Source organism: Macadamia integrifolia, chromosome 12 (genome assembly GCF_013358625.1).
Source record: "Macadamia integrifolia cultivar HAES 741 chromosome 12, SCU_Mint_v3, whole genome shotgun sequence".
Classification (NCBI taxonomy): domain Eukaryota; kingdom Viridiplantae; phylum Streptophyta; class Magnoliopsida; order Proteales; family Proteaceae; genus Macadamia; species Macadamia integrifolia.
In genome coordinates, this window is record NC_056568.1 from 16010734 (window position 1) to 16019862 (window position 9129).

The 9129-nt window shown below is 36.0% G+C and overlaps 1 long non-coding RNA gene across 2 annotated transcripts; it reads left to right on the forward strand.

The window, feature by feature from the left end:
• The first annotated feature begins 4944 nt into the window (after positions 1 to 4944).
• Positions 4945 to 8203, forward strand: LOC122058461. 2 transcript variants are annotated; one of them, XR_006133779.1, is made up of 3 exons: positions 4945 to 5240; positions 7390 to 7525; positions 7739 to 8203. It is a non-coding gene; the product is annotated as an uncharacterized LOC122058461 (long non-coding RNA). The 2 variants fall into 2 exon arrangements; XR_006133780.1 differs by having other exon boundaries at positions 7390 to 7447.
• Positions 8204 to 9129: the final 926 nt, after the last annotated feature.

Consider the following 9129-nt stretch of genomic DNA (forward strand, 5'->3'; position numbering starts at 1 on the left):
CACTTCAACCATAAAGGCTAGATAAATGAAACCTTGGTATACTAGCTTCAAATTTCTCTGCTTATATCATTTGCTTAAAATTACCACCAAAGAAAAGAAATTGGGGACATGCAAGGGAGAATCAACTTTTTAGAGTTCTAAGACACCAATTAATTGTGGATTAGGAAAGTAATGAAGAGTTATTTACCTTAAAGTTCCAATCTATTTACTAAAATGATTGAAATTAGAGCAAAGTTGCCATGTGCGTCCACGTGCCACTAAATTATAAGACGATGGCTAGTGCAATTGCTTCAACCACTCCTTTGACTTTAGTCCCATTCTTCAACCATGTAAAATGATATATTTCTTTTCATGAAACTTGCATGGTTTATCAAATAAAAAAAAGGTCACGTGACCTACTTCTGAATATCCAGTTACCAAAAGCTTAATATATCCAGTTTTTGTTAAGGAATGATTGACGTCTAACAAAGCCACACTGATACAATCTACAACTCTCGATAGCAAGAGAGACTATATATGACTTCACCTAGGCTTATGGGTGAGAGAGTTCTATAGACTAAAACTGAAAGGGTGGAGAATGTGGAACTTACCTCCAACGTTTGGACCAAAGTTTATCATCGCAGACCAATCGTTAATGATGCTTTCAGTTCACTAGCGAGATGTTGCAAGTGGTAGAGAGCAACAACTAATAGTTGAAGTAGGCGGCTGGAATTGCTTGAATGTCTTCTTGATTCTCCTCTTGTCTCTCCTTTTATCTCTCTATCTCACTCAACGATGGACAAAGTGAGTGTCCTCTTAGAGTGAAACAAGGGACCCCCAGTCCCCTATATCTCTTCTATTTGGTAACTAGCTCCCATCAATGTGGTTATCTAAGGGAGAGGGAAATGTGCACTACACTACTACTGATGACGTGGCACAAGAGGCCACATCAGCTTACATTCTCCCACTTGGCCTATGCTGCCACGTGCCAAGTATATGGTATAGATTCAAATTGATCATGGCCATGCAGAACTATACCTAAAGAGTATCACCATGTTCAAAATGAGATCTTCAATCACGAATCATGGCAGTGCATACCCATACAAAGAATACTTCCTTCCATGTATTGCGATGAATTGTCCTTCTCAAGTTGAACCTTTATGTGGTAGATGTGCCTATATGAATTAACCCAATGGTTAATTCTATGTCCAATAAATTACCCTATATATTAATAGGCCTAAGCATTACTTAACTGAAAGTGTATACTATTACATGAATAATGACAATAAATAAAATGGCAGAGCTTTACTTCTTCAGAATCATAACAATTAATGCAAAGTCAAAAAAATGATCTCGAGAATCATAATGTATACAATGTAATAGTTCAAACTTGATCGATTGCACTTAATGATTTAAACAATCCCATACGGCCCACATAATCTGTAAAAAATGCAATCATTTCTTCAGTGCTAATATGATCAATCGCTACTCGATGATCTTGAACGTCTTCCTTAACAACAAAGTACTTGATCTCAATGTGTCTATAACAACTCATTGAACAAGTGTAGTTTGAAAACCTCACTGTCGCAGTGTTATCACAATAAACCCGAATAGGCCTTTCAATTGAGGGTATCACTGTAAGATCTGTAATAAACTTCCATAACCAAAATGCATGAGAGACAACCTCATAGCATGCCACTACTTCTACTTCCATAGTCGAAGAAGTTGTCTTTGGTTGCTTGATGTTTCTTCAAGATACTGCTCTAGCAGCAAGCAGGAAGCTGATGTAGATCTTCTCGTATCACCACACCCAACGCAATCTGGATCGGAGTAGCCGAGTAGTTTCAATTCACTAACACGCTCTCAAGTTGAAGCTGTTAGAGTCTACAGATTGATTCTGTCATCTGGATTTGTCTTAGATTTGAACACGACTTTTTATATCCCTACTTTTAATTAGAACTTATTGTCAGTGTCTAGATTGGCACTATTTGGTTCTAAATTTGTTTTTAATGGTACTTGCTTTACCCTTCAGAAAAAACAATATTGATGTTAGTTCTGGTATTTTAGTAAATGGATTATATATGTTGCAGTTTGATTCATCTTATGAATGTAATTTATTGGTCTGCGATGGCAAATGTCTGTCCAAACGATGGAGGTAAGTTCTGCATTCTTCACTCTTTCAGTTTTAATCTACAAGTGGTATCAGAAGAGGTCGTTTAGTCTCCTGACTATCATTGTGTGTTTATATGGATGTTTGTTATTTTTCCTGCCTTTGACAATATTGTATTGGAACACCAAAATCATAGTCATAGCCAAAACCCTTAATGTATTTTTCACTGGTTGAGAACTCATGGCAACAAGTGTCCTTGTGTCTTGAAGGATTAAAAGTATGACGATAGTAGGAGTTTTTTCTCTTTCCTTTTTTTTATTATTATTATTTTAATTTATTTGGTTTTGTTGTTCGGTTGAATCTTAAAAAAAAAAAAAAAAAAAAAGAACAGCTCTGTCACCGGCATGGGCCAGTGATTGTTTACCCACAGGCCATTGGCATCTAATGGAGCCGCCATGGCCATCACTTATGCGGGTAGAGACCATGGCAGCAGCCATGTCCGAGCCTTTTGTTGTCCATAAAGAAGAAGGGAATTTATGTGGGTAATTGAGAATTTTCTCATGGGATTTTTAGTCCATTCAATTGAATTTCATTAATTTATGTATAACTGATTAAGATTATCCATTGTAATTGGCTGAGGTTAAGAAGTTTTTTTTTTCAATCAACTACTTTGTACTTGACACATGTCACCTCCTCATTTGAGAAGGGTTTTAATGGAGTTACACATAGGTGTAATTAATGAAAACGTGAGGGCCTTTTTTGTCTTTCTAAAATGGTTGTTATTATTACATGTCACGTGTCATATTATCATTGGATAAGGTAGATAATGGCTATTATAATAGATGTAATTTTGACAAGAATATAAGGGCTTTGTTGTCTTTTTAATGGGTAGTAATAACTACTCATAAAACATGTCAAGTCTTTTAATCGGTAACAATAACCAATCTTGACACATGTCACTACTTAGTTGGATGGAAGATGGGTTAAAGATTTTTCAATTTCAAAACTATGACAGAAGTGTACTAACGTGTGTACACACTACCAACCTTAATGATTTATAATAATAATAAAAAAAAAGATTTATTATTTAGATCTAATACAAGATAAGACGGTATAAAATTTATTTTACATTCACTACTTTCATGTTTAAATATATTTAGAGTAATTTATATTCCTCTCCCCTGTATTTTGTTTTTATTCCAACCCCTCCCCTGTGTTTTCAAATATTTCGCAGACCTTCCTTGTATTTTGATAAATTTGATAAAAAATGTGACTCCATTATATTATGTCCGTTAAGATTTCAAAATATTTTTTTAATAACCAAATCACCCATGTGAAATGTAAATGGACTATTATACCCATTAGAAGATGAGTGAAGAACTCATCTTCACTTTCATCTCTCACTTGCAAGTAGACTGAGGCAACATCTTGACGAGAGATCGATGGCAACAAACGTCAACCAATGCGTTCAATGACGGACGGTGACAGCAATTGGAGGCTGTGACAGTTTGCAGCGAACCGCGTTGCTCTCTCAAAATACATTCAACAAGGAATAAGCAATGTAACATAAATCTATAAGAGAATCATACAGGAAGCGATGAAGCTCATATTCCTTAAATTTTTTCCAAACAAGTCCTATCCCTTCTGAAAAGTATCGCATCATTTTTTTTCTTCTGATAAATATATTACCCATCGTTTTATAAGAGTTCAAGATTCCAGATTCGCTAACCCACTTTATTTATTTATTTTTATTTTTTTCATTGGACCACTGCCAATTATTTCCAGTAGCTTCACAATTTTTTTTAAAACCAATTGCCAAGTCCTCTTCAAAGGATCATTTTCCCATTCCTCAATTTGTAGAATGCAGAAAGCTGCCTTATAACAATCCTATAAATGTTTCAAGAAGCAGCAATATGTGTTCTCATCCCCTCTTGAAAAAGGAATGCAAAATAATTCCTTGGCATGCAGCACTAGTGAATCACATTCTCACTAAACTGTCATCAAGACTTTCATCCTGACCAACACTCTAGTATAAGTACAATAAAACAAGGAAATCTAATGCAATATGACTTCATTGTAAGAACTAATTCTACTTCTAGTATTTGGTTGTAGCTTGCAAAGAATGACGAGATCACATATCAAATGGATGCATCCAAAAAATTAATTCTACTTCTAGTATTTGGTTGTAGAAACTTACATCACAAGACAGTGGAGATCGGCTGGTTGTATAAACTTACACCACAGGGTGGTGGAGATCTATTGATATCAATCTCTCCGTCACCGTCGATCTCTACATTGCTGTCGATCTCTCCATAGCTGTCGATCTCTTTGTCACCGTCGATCGTGCCTGATGGGTCCAAACTCCTCCCTGTCGTGGTGATGGAGATGAGTGAAATGTAAGGGTTTAATATTGAGGGTTATGACGGTAGGGATAAGGGTAAAATCGAAAAACGAATAAGTTAGTAAAGGCAAAAAGGATAGAATCGTATTTTAACATCCACAACTAACAGTGTTAACTGACAGGGGAGGTCTGCAGAATATTTGAAAACATAAGGGAGGAGCTTGGAATAATAGCAAAATATATGGGAGGGGGATGTAAATTGTTCAAATATTTACTTGATCCTCAAAGTTAGTTATTGTTCATGAGACCCAAGAAAAAATAGAAGCAAACTCCCTAAAATAACCCCAACTTTACTTATCATGTATAACTGCCGAGGTGAAATCACATAAGTATTGCGTCTTGGAAACCAATGTGATCTAGTCCATGTGTCATGTGACACGTGGATGGTCAGATCTTGGGGAGAAATAGGTGAGAGAGATGATCTCTCTTTTGACGTTGCACCATCTGTCTGAACTTTGGAATCCTGCAACTATGGCTTATGCAATTTCTAGGGCTTTGGTGAAGACACTGGGTTTTTTAAGTTGAAGAGAGGAAAACGTCTAGGTATGATTTCTGGAGGGAAGGAGGAAGATGTGGGGGGAAAGAGATACCTTCTATTGGGGCCAAAATGCTAATGAGAAAATTGAAGCAATTATTGTGGTGTTCGCTTGGATGTCGAGTCAGGAGAGGCAATTGAAGTCATTTGTTCAGCTCTACTCTTCACTCGTATGGAATTCCCTCATCTGTCATTCTGAATTTCTCAATCAGTAGGTATCAATTCAACCTACTTTCAGAAAAAGGAAAATTTTAACAAAAGTCATGAATTTTCCTTTTCTATTCTGTTATCTGTTCTTGATGGATTGTTTGAATTTTGTATTTATTTTCCAAAATTTTCTGGTTTTTGTTAATCTTTGGTTCGATAGTCCTCGGATCGTAATTTGAAACCCTCGTTGGTAAGATTGGTTGTTGGTTTCTCTAGAAATTAGCTTGAAAGACTCATCAGAAATGTGAAGCTTGAACTATGGAAATTGGGTTGGATCATGTAACTGATCACTCCCATTTCCTTGCAACATCGATTCATTCTGCGTGTGTGTGTGTGTGTGAGAGAGAGAGAGAGAGAGAGAGAAAGAGGAGGAAGAAGTGAATAGAAGAAGAAGAAGAAGAAGAAGAAGAAGAAGAAGAAGAGGGGGTTCAAATCTGATCGTCCAAGTGTTATGTGACTTGTCGGCATCCAAAATTGCCTCCGCCAACCTCTGTCGGATTCGCTTGCCGTTGAGGATTTCGATCCTGGGGATGACGGTCATGATTTTTTTGAAAGTCAATTCTTAACCGGTGTAAATAGAAGAGATTGAGTAGCAGAGGTGGAGAGAAGGGAGAAGATGAGAAGGATGATGAGATAAGTCGCCTTGAAGAGCCAATCAGCGACCCATTCCGATGAGATTCGATGGCTAAGGCATTGGTAGGTGGGTGTATTTGAGCGAGTGTAGTCTAGGGCTTCTTCGTTTTGGATGAGTTTAGACATGATGAGGTCAGAGATTTGGATGTGAGCTAGGAAGATGAAGGTGAGTGGGAGGATTAGGGCAAGGGTGATCTTATTGAAGATTTTTCTCCACGAGAGTATGATCTTGAAGGATTCCTTGTAGATTCCAAACAATCCGAGAAACTGAAGCTCCTATGGTTCTCTATCCATGGCGATTTGGTTCTCTTCTCTTCTCTTCTCTCTGCTCTGAAGAGAAATAGAGAATGTGTGGAAATGGTGAAGGGAATTTTTGTTTCCTAGACTACCCTCAGGCGTGCTTTCTGGGTAAAAGACTAATTGGAAACTTGATTCTCAGTACATTTGGTAGTACACTTCTTGGTGTACCACAAGTGTTATTTTGAATCGGATCGGAATCTCTGATGAAATATAAGGTCCCCTTAGTGGGAAGACTTGAAATTCTTATCTTCCTATGGTGGCAAGACTATTAATGTGATTCCACCTCAGCAGTTATGCACGTTATGTAAGATTGAGATTATTTTAGGGAGTTTACTTTTATTTTTTCTTGGCCTTCATGAACAATAACTAACATTGGGGATTAAGTAAATATTTTTAAACTTGAAACTAGTGAATGTAAAATAAATTTTGGACCCTCCTCTCTTGTAATAAATTATGTTATCTAGTGGATCTAGGTAATTTCTCCCCTAAAAAAAGCCCCATTATGACGTTTTCAATTCTGGTTATTTGTGATTCAATTTGAAGTTTCTTTTAAACTTTTAAATTACTGCAGTAAATAGATTTTTTTGTTTTATATTTACATGAATCATTCTATAATATAAACAAATTTTTTTTTAAACGCTTCTGTTTGTATTTTTCTGTAAAGTGCTTTTGTGAAGTGCATCTGACAGAAACACTTTAAAAGAATAATTTCAGACAAATATTTTTTCTGACTTCATTTAAAGTCACTTTTGCTTTTATTTAGGGCTTTTACTCCAAATTTTAAGGGTACGTAAGAACAGTGGGAGTACACATTTTGGTTCTCTTAAAGGTTATATTTCAATGCTTCATAATAGAAAAAGAAGACATTAAAATATACCATTAAGTAGAGACATTAGGGCTTGTTTGGCTACATTAAGACTACATATGTGTATATTATGGTGTTTTGATTCAAATTGATGTTGTGAGCATGCTATTTATTTATTTATTATATGAAAACATAACCTAATTAAGAACCTCATAAATCATGCAAACTCATAACATTAGAGTGTTATCTTGTATTTACAAGATTGCCATTAAGGGGATTGGTATGCCATTTATTCCATCATTTTAAAATCCCATAATAATGATTTTTGAGGCAATATTATAAATATAGAAAAAAACATCTAAATTTTGTAACTTTTGTACAAAAATAAACAGGATACCCACAAGTAGTGTTTGTTTCAGTGCAGGTAAGTTGCGATGAGATAGTAATGTTGAACATTAAGACAGCTGACACCCACAGGTAGGCTTGTCTGATGAGATGCATTCTAGTCTTGTCATTTAACTTTAGACTACAGTTAATTGCAGCTGATGCCCACAGGTATGTTGTAATTGACATAAGTCTAACATTGAAAATTTAAAATAATTGTTTTTTTTTTAATATAAAGAAATAAAATCATAGTAACTTGCAGCCCTAGCCTATAGGCAAGTTGTAGAGAGCTTGATTTTTTATCACTAAAATAACATGAGTTAATTTTAGTATTGTTGTTATTTTAATTGATCATGCTTATTTATAGTCGATTTTATTTTGCAGTTATGTTAGATAACCAATTCTGTCTCCCAATGTTGGTTGGGGACAATGATGTTGAATGGAGAGAGAAGACTAACCTTACTCTCATGTGCATGAACTGGGATCTGACAATTAGAGAGGATAAGCTTGCCACTCTCACTGCAAATTGCTGTTGTTTTATGGTTGTCCTTGTTGGCAACTCGACCACGTAACGATGATGATGTGGCCAGTTTGGGTGACTTTGGATGAAAATGATGACATGACAGTGTCTAGTGTCACCGATGAGATAACAGAACTACTTGGTATGCATGGAATGGTTTGATACATCCTTACTATGTGGTGCGGGTTTCTAAGTCAAAACTGGTAAAATTGATCTATTTATGATCGGAGGTATTTTTAGCAGTGAAAATGACATTTTTGGAAGATTTTTTCTTCATAAAAAATATATATTGTAATTTATCTAGTCCAGTGCATCTAATTTTGTCGCATTCCGATACTGTATGAAGAAGTTACGGCATTTGTGGTAGTCGATGGCAGTTTCGACATTGAAGATGAATTTTTTAAAGAAAGTGTTCTCCATGTAATAATACAAAAAAAATCCAATTTTTCCAACGGTTTTGATTTCATCGCGTTCGGATTCCGTATGAGAAAGATACATCATTGGAAAGGTCTAGGGGAGTTTTGGTCTTTTTATATGGATGATTCAGATGATTGAGTCTTCTGTAAAGTCGTAGAGCATCCAGTTACGGTTCCAACACACTTTGTTTCATCTCGATCGGATATCGTATGAAAAAGTTATAAGTGTTTCCGTAAAGTCGGTTCGAAAATCCAAACCGAAAATCCATAAGTTGCTCTCGGTGTTGGGTGGATTTTTTGGAATTTATTTTTGAAATTTTAAGGGTTTTTTTTGTAATTTCACGATTCTGAAGGTCTGAGTTGCAGGGGTTTTTAAGCATTGAAATATATGGAGGCAGGGGCTTGATTGTAATAAAGAGGAGTAAAAGGAAGTGAAATGGATGGTATAGATTCGACCACATAGGCTTGAAGCCCATCCAAAGGTTACTGAGATTTTGTGCTGACATGGACGAGATAGATACTTGCAAATAGAATTTGATTGGTTAGGTGCATAATCCTTGATGCACTGACACTACACCTTATCAAGGTATGTTGTGGTGTTTCGCGCGTGCATAGAAGGTATAAAAAAAGATTCCGATCTTAAGGATCTCATGAGATCTAATTAAAGTCATCATGGTGGATTCAGATCCAACGGTCGATAAACCTTTTACATTTGTGAGTGGGAGACAAGCTCCCTTAAAATCCGACAAAGCAACCAATCAAAGATCGACAACAAAAAGTGCATGCTGACCGCTGACGTCAGCATGACGTCATTAGTTGATTATCTTATTCAAATCTTG